At 42.0% G+C, this 12,842-nt stretch overlaps 2 pseudogenes; both read right to left on the reverse strand.

Moving 5' to 3' along the window:
- Positions 1-5,806: 5,806 nt before the first annotated feature.
- LOC101042277 (ribonuclease P protein subunit p29 pseudogene) lies at positions 5,807-7,515 on the reverse strand (annotated as a pseudogene).
- A 2,708-nt stretch (positions 7,516-10,223) lies between these two features.
- On the reverse strand, positions 10,224-11,385 carry LOC120360109 (small ribosomal subunit protein eS26 pseudogene; annotated as a pseudogene).
- Between the last annotated feature and the right edge of the window lie 1,457 nt (positions 11,386-12,842).

A 12,842-nucleotide genomic window follows, 5' to 3' on the forward strand; every position in this document is an offset into this window, starting at 1 on the left:
GAAATTCTTTTTTATGTCATGACCCAGTTTACCCACAGGTGTCTGTGTGTGTATGTGAAATGAAACAAGAATATCCTAAGCAATACTTACTTAGTACTACATGTGATGACCATTGATATTTTGACCCTATTTTTGTTTTTTATTTCTTAAATGTTAGACGTGATCCATTAAATGGATCTAAGAAGCCACCAGGGGGTCATAACCCACAGTGGCTGTAGAGAGGTTGACAGGGAGGGACTCTAGTGGGCCAAGTCTACCTTGTCCAGAGCAGGACAGGCGGGACCCCAAAGTAGTCTGCCCTGCCCAGCCCCTGTTCTCTGTCCCCGGGCCCCCAGCCAGCCAGGCAGAGGGGTCTGAAAGCTCCCACCAATCCCCCTACAGAAATTCCTTTTCTACCTCTGCCCTTCTGGGCTCTTCAGTGTCCATCTCCTCTCCTGAGAAGTCCCTGGACTCACCAAGGCGGTGCTTGCTACAGCATGTGCACGAGAAGCCCTGCTGCCCCAGCAGGGAGGAGCAAGAAGACCAATCAAGGGAAGGCTGTGGGTTCTGTGGGCAGGTCTGCCTGCTTTGTGACACTGAGCCCAGTGGTTGCTAGGTTACCCCATTCCTGCAACTCCAGAACCTCTGCCCAGCACTCCCCTACCACACCCCCACCTGTCTGTCTCTTTCCCTCTCCTGGAAGGGCAGACAAGGGCTGAGGACCTTCTGTCCCTCCTGGCTTCCCCGCTGCCTCCCATTCACTTTCAATGGGGACAAAGGGAGAGAAGGAGAGTCTGGGGCTGGTTTTAGCCAGCAAGCAGCAGACAGAGCACCGAAAGCTGGCAGAGGGTGTTAGTGGCCTGCGTCCCAGCTTTGTCAGTCCCTCCTGGCCTGCCCCCACCACACGGCTTCCATGCATTCTGGTTCTGGGGACTCATTCTCAGGGGGCTGGTTCCTGGAAGGAGAGAAGGAGACAGCCCACATTACCCAGAGGGTCCCTCCAGCCCCTCTCTGCATGATAGCTGGGTGGGAAGATTCTGGGCTTTCATTTGGATGGGTGTTCTAATCAGATTCCAACATCCCATAGACACGTAACCTTGAGTAAGTCACCTGGACTGCCACAGATGCAAAAATAGTGGTAAGAATCCTTGCTTCAAGTCCCCGTTCTGCTACTTCCTAGTTGTGTGGCCTCAGACAATGCACCTGCCCTCTCTGAGCCTTAGTTCCTGTATCTCTAAAATGGAGATGATGCTGCACTTACTCTCACAGGATGTTTGAGAACATTAAGTGAGTTGATACACATTGAAGTGTTTCAAACAGCGTCTGCTCCCAAATATAATTTCTTACTATCATTGCCATCTCTGGGTCTGTAAAATGGGATATCCTCACCTACTTCTGCGGCTGTTCTGAAGACAAGCTAATGGAGGTGAAGCCCTTCGTCATATGTCTGGCACACAAGAAATGCTCGAAAAGGATAATAACGATCATTATTATGGATAACTTGATGGAGGTAGTGGGATGAGTCCTTCGTCTGAGAACTATCTTGGGTAGTTCACTTTATTTCTCTGGGGCTCAACTTGGGCACCTGTAAAATGGGGGTAAGGATAATCCTTGGCCTACAGGGCTGTAACTTGATCAGATGCCAGGACGGGTGTAGACAGGCTACATAAACTATGGGAAGGTTTGCAGACAGCGCCGTGTGCTGTCCCTCAGAATGATAGAGTGGGCCTTTCCCAGTTCTGCCCCTCCCGGCTAAGGGGTGGGGATTCATACCACTGTGGTGGCCCCCTGAAGGCTGGCCTCTGGTCTTGGTCTACTCCAAGTGCCCACCCATCTTTCTGCAGGTCAGGATGTTCCCTGTTTTAAGCTCTGGCTTTTTCTGGGCCTGTCTTTGCAGGAATGAGGTGACTCTTTTGAAATCATCCTGAAACCCCCCTCTTCCATACTTCTGGACATCCTGGCAGCTGTGACGATAGATGATATTGCATTTGGGAGAAGAGAGGCTTTCTTCCCTGTGACAAGCCACTCCTCCCTCCTGCGTTCAGCACTCTTGGGGCATTTCCCACCACATGAGCTGACTCAGCTGAGATGAAAACCCACTCTCATCCTCCCCACTGGAGCCTTGTGCTGCTTCAACTATGTTATTTACAATCGAACGTGACAGTCTGCATAGGGATTGCAGCTGTGAGGGATGAAAGGGTTCCTCAGGAAATGTCTTCAACATGATTGCAAAAGAAGAGCTGAGGAAACCCTTTTGACTTCTTTCCTTGTGGAATGTCAAAAACAGGAGAGAGATCCATCACCTTGGGAGTGATTTGCGGTACATTCCTCGGCCTGGATGACTCGGTTTTAACAGAAGCGATATAAACGTCATGGAATACTTCCTATGTGCCAGGCACTGTCCCAACATCTTAGATCTGTTACCTCACATAATCCTATACATGGGGAAATTACTGGTCAGAGAAATCTTTAGTTATATGTGTTGCAAACATATTCTCTCCTTTGTGTCTTGCGTGTCTATGTCTAAATGCAGTTTTTGATAAAGAGAATTTCTAATTTTAACATAAACCAATTTATCAATCTTGTCCTATCTTAATGGTTAGCGGGTTTTGTGTCTTAAGAGATCTTTGCCTACCCAAAGTTATGAAGATAATTTTCCTTTATTATTTTCTAAAGATTTACTGTTTTGCAGTTCACATTTAGATCTACAATCAATATGGAATGGATTTTTGTGTTTAGTGTAGGATAGGGGTCAAGATTTATATTTTTTTCCATATAAATATCCATTCGACCCAGTACCATTACTTAAAATATTGTCCTTATCTCTGCAGTACCATCTTTACTAAAATTCAAGGATGTGTATATATGTGGGACTGTCTCTGGACTTTCTGTCTACCATTGCACCAACACTATACTATGTTACTGTAGCTTTAAATACATCTTGATGTCTAGGGGTATAAGACTTCCAGCTTTGGTTTTTAATATTTTCTTGGGTATTCTAGTTCTTTGCCTTTCCATACAAATTTTAGAATACCCTTACTGATACCTACAAGCACTTTTGTTTAGATTTTTATAGGAATCAAGTTAAACTTCTGTATCTATTTGGGGAGAATGGATATCTTTACCATGTTGAGTCATCCAGTTCATGAACATGGTATGTCTATTTATTTATATCTTCTTTGATTACTTTTATCAGATTTCTATAGTTTTCAGCATAAAATCCCTGAACACATTTTATTAGATTTTCACCTATTTCAGTTTTTTTTAAAGGAACTGTAAATGGCATTATATTTTAAAATGTAGTGTCCAGATATGGATTGCTAGTTTATAGAAACACTATTAATTTTTGTATGTAAGTTTGTATCCTGCAACCTTGCTGAACTTACTTATTAGTTTCTGGAGATATGTTGTAGATTCCTTGGAATTTTCTACATAGATAATAATAATATCATCTGCAAATGGGGACAGTTTTCTTTCTTTCCCATATATATGCCTTTTCTTTTCTTGACCTATTGCACTGCCTGGAATCTCCAATACTAAGTTGAATAACGGTGGTAAGGGTGGACATCCTTACCTTGTTCCTAATCTTAGGAAGTAGACGCAGAGACTTTAATTACTAAATATAATGTCAGCTGTAGGTCAGCTGTAGGTTTTTTATTTTAAAGAAGTCCTTTTCCATTCCTATCTTTTCTGAGTGTATTTTTCATAAATGGGTGTTGAATTTTATCAAATTGCATCAGCTAATATGATCATGTGATTTTTCTTCTTTTGCTTGTCCTTACGGCAGATCACATTGATTTCTCAAGTATTGAACCAGCCTTGTATCCCTGGAATAAGCATCACTTGGTCATGATATACAATTCTTCTTACATATTGCTGAATTCTACTTGAAAATATTTTGTTAAGGATTATTGCACCTATATTTATGATGGATATTGGTCTGTAGCTTCCTTTTTTGTACTGTCTTTCTCTGATTTGGGTATCAGGGTTATACTGATTTCATAAAATGAACTAGGAAGTGTTACCTCCTTTTCTATTTTCTGAAAGAGATTGTGTCACATTGCTGTTAATTCTTCTTTAAATATTTGCTGGATTTCTCCAGTGAAACTACCTGGGCCTCGAAATTTATTTTGTTTTGGTGTTTTAAAATTGAAAACTCAATTTTCTTAACAGTTATGTGACTATTCAAGTGATCTGTTTCAAAATGGGTGAGTAGTAATGTTTTTGTTTTTCAAGGAGTTGGCCAATTTCTCTTATATTATAAAATTTGTGTAGACTTGTTTTGTAATATTCTCTTGTTATCCTTTTGATAACTATAGACTAAGTAGTGACACCTTTATTTCATTCCTGATACTGTTACTTTGTGATTTCTTTCTCTTTTTTGCCAGTCTTGTCAGATGGAAGTTTGTCAATTTTATTGATGTTTTCAAAGAACCAGCTCTTTGTTTTATTGATGCTTTTCCTATTTTTTTTTCTGTTTTCAGTTTCATGAATTTCTGCTCTTATCTTCATTATGTCATTGTTCTACTTGTTTTGGGTTTATTTTGCACTGCTTTTTCCAGGTTTGTGAGATGGTGCTTAGATTACTAGTTGAACATTTTCCCTCTTTTCTAATATATACGTTAGTGCTATAAATGTTCCTCCCAGTGTAATTTAGCAGTCGCCCACAAATCTTGATGTGGTATGTCTTTATTTTCATTCGGTTATAATGTATTTTTAAAACTTCCCTAGAAACTTCCGCTTTGACCCATGGATTATTTTTAGAAGCATGTTATTAATTTCCAAATGTTTGGCAATTTCCCTGTTATCATTTTAATAAATTAATTAATGTTTTAAATGAGACAGGGTCTTACTCTGTTACCCAGTTTAGTGGTCAAATTACAGATAACCACAGCTTTGACCTCCCAGGCTCAAGTGATCCTCTCACCTTGGCTTCCCGAGTAGCTGGGACTACAGATGCACACAACCTTACCTGGGTAATTTTTGTATTTTTGGTGGAGATGGGGTCTTGCCATGTTGCCCAGGCTGGTGTTGAATTCCTGAGCTCAAGTGATCCACCCACCTTGGCCTCCCAAAGTGCTGGAATTACAGACATGAGCCACCATGCCCACCCCACTGTTATCTTTATGTTACTGATTTCAAGATTGATTCAATTGTGTTTGGGGAAGATACTCTATATTATTCTAATTCTTTAAATGTGTTGCTGTTTGTTTTATGGCTCAGGATGTGGTCTGTGTTGATGAACATTCTATGGGCACTTGAAAAGAAGGTGTCTTCTGCTGTTGTTGTGTGAAGGGGTCTATAAATATTAAAGTCTATTGATTGATAGTGTTATTGAATTCTTAGGTATTCTTGCTAATTTTTTGTCTAGTTCTATCAATTGTTGAGAGAGGGTTATTGAAGCTTCCAACTATTCTTGTGGATTTGTCTATTTCTCTTTTTAGTTCTTCCGGTTTCTTCACACATTTTATGACTTTGCTGTTCAGTGCACATATATTTAGGATTGTTAGGTCTTCTTGATAGATTGGTACTTTTATTATTATTATTTTTCATGAAAAAGAAGTTTTAAATTGAAGTCAACCAGTGTTAACCCTGGTGTGTTTCCTGTCAGTCTGTTCCTCCCTATGGGAGTCATACGCAATTAAGATCTCCTAGAAAGAGAAATTCCTCCATCCCCTGACTTCTTCACTCAGTACACTGTGACCTTCCCATATTCTTCAACATCTTCAACCTGGAGCTCCACTGGCTGGAGGTGGTCTACAACCGAAATTGGCTTAGCCATCTCTTCACTGAAAGGTGGGCATTGAGGGAGTTTCAGTTTTCAGTTGTCATAAACAACTGCCTTAGATGGCAAAGCATTCACAGGTCAGTCGTTCCCTTGTCTTTGAACTTCTTTGCAGACCGTTCACTTGACCGAAGCTGGAATTTGCTCCCATAAATGTAGGAAATAAAGCCATCAATTTCTGCAGTGAACACACAGTTTAACTTGGGGCTAACTTTCAGGCGGTCTTCTTTGATGATAATTTTGAAAATGTGTTTTGTTTCTTGTAGAAGGATTCTGTAATACCCAAATAAGAGGGGCATTTGGATTTCATCACTGAAATAATAGCCCCCTGAAGATCTGCCTTTAACAGCTTGACCTGAATTATCTGTGGCTGCATGTCTGGCTTAAGCCCATTGCACAGGTCCCTGATGTACCGTTTCCAGAGTTCATGGAGAGGTAGAAAAAGACCGTATCTCTGTTGTTCTGGTTTAATGTCAGAGTTGCAGCTCCCCTCTTTGCCTGGCAGAGAGGGCTTTGGCTTTCTTCTTCCTCTCCTTGCACCTGTGGTGGGTGAAGTACTCCAGGACCTCAGCCTTGCGCTGCAGCTGGTCCTCACTGGCCTGTGGGCTCATGCGAGGTGTGCTGTGCTTCAGGAAGGCCCACTGTGTTCCTGAAGATGTATGTTGGCAGAAAGTCTGTCTGCTCCAGCTTTGCACCTGTAGATGCTGGACATCGGAGTCTTTTGCCTCTTTCTGAGACAATGCATGGTAGATCTCACTCCATTCTCAGACTGCTTCTCGGTACTTTTATTATTGTATAATATCCACTGTGTTTCTGTCATTTTCATTGCTCTGAAGTCTATTTTATCTGATGCTAATTTAGCCACTCCCTTCCTTTCATTAATGATCGCATGATTTCTCATTTTTCATCATTTTATAGTCAATGTGCCTATGTCATTATATTTGAAATTAGTTTCTTATAGACTGCATATAGTTGTATCAGATTTTAAAATCCACTATACCAATTTATGTTCTTTGTGTTTTTTCTTATTCCTGTCTCACTGTGGGTTTCTTGGACATTCTATTAAGAATTCACTTTTGGCCAGGCGCGGTGGCTCAAGCCTGTAATCCCAGCACTTTGGGAGGCCGAGGCGGGTGGATCATGAGGTCAAGAGATCGAGACCATCCTGGTCAACATGGTGAAACCCCGTCTCTACTAAAAATAAAAAAAATTAGCTGGGCATGGTGGCGCGTGCCTGTCATCCCAGCTACTCAGGAGGCTGAGGCAGGAGAATTGCCTGAACCCAGGAGGCAGAGGTTGCGGTGAGCCAAGATCGGGCCATTGCACTCCAGCCTGGGTAACAAGAGCGAAACTGTCTCAAAAAAAAAAAAAAAAAAAAAAAAAAAGAATTCACTTTTGATTTATTCACAATGTTTTCAAGTGTATCTCTGTATGGATTTTTTAGTGGCTGCTGTAGGTATTTTATTATATACGTATCTATACATATAAAATGTATCACAATCTACTGGTGTCCTTGTATCACTTCAAGTGAGGTATAGAAGCTCACTTCCTTTTATGTTCCTTTATCTCCCTTTGTTTGAAATTGTTTTATATATTTCCTCTACATACATTTAGAGCCATATTAGGCAGTGTTGTAAATTTTGCTTTAACTGTCAAACACAACTTAGAACTCTCAAGAGAAGGAGGGCCCATTGTATTCACCCGTATTTTTACTTACTGGGCTCTTCCTTCCCTGTGCTCCAGAGGTTCATCTATTATTGTTTCCTTTCTGTTTAGAGAACTTCCTCTACCTTTTTTTTTTTTTTTTTTTTCAGAAGATTTGTGCTGAGTGAGGTATCAGAGCCCCTGCATCAGGAAGTGGTTGACTTGCGGGTTGTTAAGAAGAATTTACCGACGGCAGCATAGGTTTGAAAAAGAAAAGTTCTATTACAAAGAAAGAACACTGCAGAAGAGTGCAGTGGGGTGCCTCAGCAAGAGAGGACTGCGCACACCACGGTGGGTTTTCCTTAGGAGCATTTATGGACTTAAGGTGGGAGCTTAAAGGCAATCAGACCATGTTAGCCACATAGGTCACGATAAATGACTCCATGTGTCGACATTTTGGTGCCCTTTTGTCAGCAAGGGTTGCACAATGAGTTTTGACATGGCATTCCAGAGATGTATAGAATTTCTATTTACTTACAGTTTTTTCTTTTGAAAGGGACCTGGAACCAGATGACAACTTTAGGTACTAGGGAAGTTTAGTTACTTTAAAGTTTCCTAGATAAGGAGTTTGCCTCCGAATGGACCGTTTGATGCTCACTGGATGGTCTTTGCTTCTTTCGTTTTACTTCTAAATTCCTCAGATATGGAGTTTTTGGACTCTGGGGCCTGCTACGTGCTCACCAGGTGATTTTTGCTCTCCTCTTTTTTCCCCTGACAAATATTTTGGTCAAATCATTGATTCTTTGTATTCTCCCATGCTCATGTCTACCTGCTGCCTACTCAGGTCTCGAGAAAGGGAAAATGCCACAGTGAAAAGAGGCATTGAGTCCATCTGGCTAATCCCTATTGGAAGGGGGCATTGAAGGTGTAGATTGCATTTTTCCCTTTCTTGATCTCTGTCATAAAGGGAATTGAGGGTCATGAAAAACTCATTCACGAAGGAGTGGGGAAGACCAGATTCCATTAAGAGGCCAGTATTGGGATTGCATAGTCATCTGTGGGTGAAACCGTTGTAATTTGGAACATATAAACTTAATGAGAGCATTAAAAAGGCAGGGACCAAATATCAAAAGAAGAATGACAAGGTGTAAAGGTCCAAGGAATGGGAGAAGCCAAGTGATTTTTGGAAATGAATCAGTAGAGGTTTTGGCCCAGTCTTGGTTACTTTGGGAGAGTGTGTGTAGCCATTGGCTTGTTTGAAAATTTCTTGGTCCTTAGTTTCCACTTCTCCAGACACATTAATGTCGGTGTAACAGATTTTTTTGATGACGGCACCGGCTCCTCCTTGTTCAGCTGGGGGTAATCTAGAGCTTGTCTTTTATTAAACTCATTTCTAATGGTACTCACTGGTGAAGACTTTCTAGTGCTGAAGGACTCGTGCCAGTTTTTGCCAAGGCTATTTCAGGGGAGGTGGTAAGTTCCCGTAGTGAGATTTCATATAAGTAAAGGGGTGAGAGTTGCAATAGTTCCTGTAATTCTGGCCACAGTAAGTCCTAGGGCCTTTTTTCTTCTAGAATGGAATTCTGAATTGGAAGTTATACTCAAGACGGTGATTTGGGTATGAGCTATTGTTCCCAGAGTACAAACACCATAATGAAGAGAATTATTAAGATGGGATAGGGCTGAAGTTTGAAAAGGGTTTTAAAAATTATTAGCAGTGCTGCAAAGCCATAATAGCCCAGGTGGGTCAGGTAATATATTTTTGAGGCTTCTTGGACTAAGAGGGCCACTGTTGCTAAGGGTCTCAGGCTGGGGTGAGGGAGAGAGACCTTCCTGGGATACTAGGTCTAAAGTTTTCAAAAAATATGCTATAGGGCACTTAGAGGGCCCTAGATCTTGGGCTAACACTCCCCAAACTATTCTACTTCATTCATGTACATACAAAAGAAAAGGCCTAGTCAGATCTGGTTGGACTAAAGCTGGGGCTGAGATTACAGCCTGTTTCTAAGTGTTTAGAGCATGCTGCATATCATAAGTCTAGGATAGGGGTTGCTCCTCAGTTCCCTTTAGGGCTTCATATAATGGTTTTGCTATTAATCCAAAGGAAGGAATCCTCATTCTGTAAAATTTCACCATACCCCAAAAGGACTGAAGCTGTTATTTAGTTGCTGGAGTTGTCACATTTAAGATAAGATTTTTACAAGTGCTAGAGAGGCTCTTTGTACTGAAGGTTAAAATAAGACCCCAGAATTGAATGCTTTGTATGAATATTTGTACCTTAGAAGGAGATGCTTTGTACCCACAGTCAGCAAGTTTGTTTAGTACTAATATTGCGTTTTGGCCTAAAACAGCCTTGTTAGGACTGCAGATTAGTAGGCCATCCACATACTAAAGTAGATTGTTATCTGGGAGAAGCTGCAGGGTAGACAGGTTTTTATCTCGGGCCTGTCCAAAATGGTGGGGGCTATCTCTGAATCCCTGGAACAGAATTTTCTCAGTTAACTGCTGAGCCAGTTGATTATCTGAGCCTCGCTATTCAAAAGCAAACGATCTGGGTATACAGGAATGCAGAAAAAGGTATCTTTAATATCAAGTACAATAAACCAAACTGTGGTGGAGAGAATTTGTCCAAAAAGAGTGTTAAGAGTTTGAGACAATAGGATGAATAGGAATAATAGTTTCATTAATAATTCTAAGGTCCCGGAGTAGTCAGTAGGAGCCATCTGGTTTGTTTGTTTGTTTGTTTTAAAGTACAATGGCCATTTTATTTTTCTGCAGAAAATAATTTGCCTTCACTCTTTAAGGACTTGGTTCCTTACATGGGCTTTGGTGGCGGTCTTGGGGCAGCACCCGCGGGTCTAAATCAGGGTGGGGGTGTTTGGTCCTTGTGGGTTTCACGAGATCAATTCCTGACTACTTTACTGTGAATTGCAGAACTCACACAGTCATGTAGCTTCACATACAGCCTGGAAAGCACATGGGCATTGAAGACACTCACTTCAGAAATGTCCCTGACTGCTGAGGCCTCTATGATGTTTCCGATGACAAATTTCTTAATGGCCTTGTCCTTGGGCACACACCAGGCACAGTTTGTACAGCAAATAGGCTGCACGTGGCCGGGGCCCTTTTTGGCAAGACTGTTGTTCTTTTTCTTTGTCCTCTTGGAGGCACGGACTGGAGAGAGGACAGACATCTGGTTTCTTTACAGGTAAAATGGGAGTGTAGCAAGGCGAGTTGCACGGACGCAATAACCCACGTGTTTAAAATTTTGTTACTAGGGGCTGTAACCCTTTATGTGCTTTAAGGGGCATTGGGGGGTTCTGGGGAACTTATTGGGATTTTTAAGCTGAATGATGATGGGAGCAGCTGATATTGAATGACCAAGAATAAAAATATTCCAGATTTCAAATGACACTTGTTTTAGAATGTGAGGTTCCATAGACTGCAGTGGCTCTTTTGGTGAAGCGTGAGTTAATACAGCTGCTAGAAGATGAGGTCTTAGCTGTAAATTGCTTGTAACTTTGTAAGTCACAATCTAATAATGAAACAGGATGGGCTGGCAGGACTAAAAAGAAGTGGGTGGGTAAAGGAATAAACAATAAATAATACAATGTTACAAGGGAGTGGCAGTGTGAAATAGCCTCATTGGGGTTTTCCATCAATACCCATGAGGAAAATGGAGAATTGGCATATTGAGCAGTTTGAAGCTAAGTAACTGGCCCCTGTATCTATGAGGAGCATTATCTCTTGTTCAGCCACAGTCAGATTTACCTGAGGCTCATCCATAGAGATGTAAAAGACAGGGGCTGGATGGATGGCTTCTGAAAGTCATCTAGAGGACGCTTGATCATAATCCAGGAAAAGACTTAGAGGTGCTTGTCCTTGCCGTTGCCCTTGTCCTCGTTCTGCAGGACCCCCTTGGTGGGTAGGTTGGTGAGGTTTTGGCTGTGCCAGCCCAGAAGAAAGAGGTGCCTCATCTCATGAGGATTACAAGCATGAGCTTCATCTGCCCAAGTTTGAGCTAAAGACCATACATATGAGTTTTTTTCCCATGGGAACAGCAAGTAGTTAATACCGTGAATATGTTTTTCCAGATTAAGTCAAAGGTAATAGTTAAAGCCCAAAATTTTTGAATACACTTAGAGGGATTCTGGCTAAATGAACCCAACTTGATTGAAGTTATGAAAATCAGACGTTAGAAATGAGACATGAACTCATTTGGTAGGCTATTTATTACTGCCTCAATTCCAGAACTTATTATTGGCCTATTCAGGGATTTGATTTCTTCCTGGTTCAGTCTTGGTAGCGTGTATGTGCCCAGGAATGTATCCATTCTTGTAGGTTATGTAATTCTGGGTTTGGGGATAAAGCCAAAAAGACTTAAAGGACTTCTGAATCCTTTCCGGGGTTCTGGCAAAATGAGACTAGTTGTAAAATAATATTCCAATCCAGGGTCCCATTAAGAGGACAATTTAATTTACTGGGGAGCTTATATTGACCCCTTACAAAAGAAAATCATACACTTCTTTTTGAGAGTTTGTGGGTCAAAATGGGACAGCTTTTTTTTTTTGAGTTGGAGTCTCACTCTATCACCAGGGCTGGAATGCAGTGGTGTGATTTTGGCCCACTGCAACCTCTGCCTCTGGCTTCAAGGGATTCTCCTGTCTCAGCCTCCCAAGTAGCTGGGATTACAGGCACCCGCCACCATGTCTGGCTACTTTTTTGTATTAGCAGAGACAGGCTTTCACCATGTTGGCCAGACTGGTCTCAAACTCCTGACCTCGTGATTTGCCTGACTCAGCCTCCCAAAGTGCTGGGATTACAGGCGTGAGCCACCGCACCCAGCCTGGGGCTGCTTTTCAAGAATGCAAACCAAGGGCGAGTCAGATGGAATAGAAGAATGAATTAAATCCATGTTGGGTTTTGATGAGGGACTGCAAGATCTCCGAGGCATCCCTGAGGGATTTGGACCTCCCCTTTCACTTTGGCTCACTCTATTCAGGGGTGTGTCCCACCACAAATAGAGGGTCTGCCCTTGCCTGGATGGCCAGTCCAGGCAGGCCCTTGTCTGAGTGGTCAGCTCGAACTTCATGTGAAGCAGAACTCTCCCGTAACTTGGGATGCAGAGCCTGTCATGAAGTTGGATCCAAAATGGGATTCACAACCAGCAGATTGTATCTGTGCAGAGTCGAGACTGCTGCTGCTCGCTTCAAGGTTCGTTTAGAGTGTACATGTGAAAGTGGACTTGCTACCCTGTTGGGCAATAGCGAATTCACTCTTTTGTCTTGGCCTTCAAGTAACACCCAGGAGTGACCTCAGCCAGAAAACCCTCAATTGCTAGAGAGTACTCAAGCTGTTTCACTGGCAAGTCTAAAAATAGAAAAGAACCCTGGTCAGTTTCTCACCCCTTAGGGCAGCCACAGACAGATATCCC

Source organism: Saimiri boliviensis, chromosome 12 (assembly GCF_048565385.1).
Source record: "Saimiri boliviensis isolate mSaiBol1 chromosome 12, mSaiBol1.pri, whole genome shotgun sequence".
In the NCBI taxonomy this organism is placed as follows: domain Eukaryota; kingdom Metazoa; phylum Chordata; class Mammalia; order Primates; family Cebidae; genus Saimiri; species Saimiri boliviensis.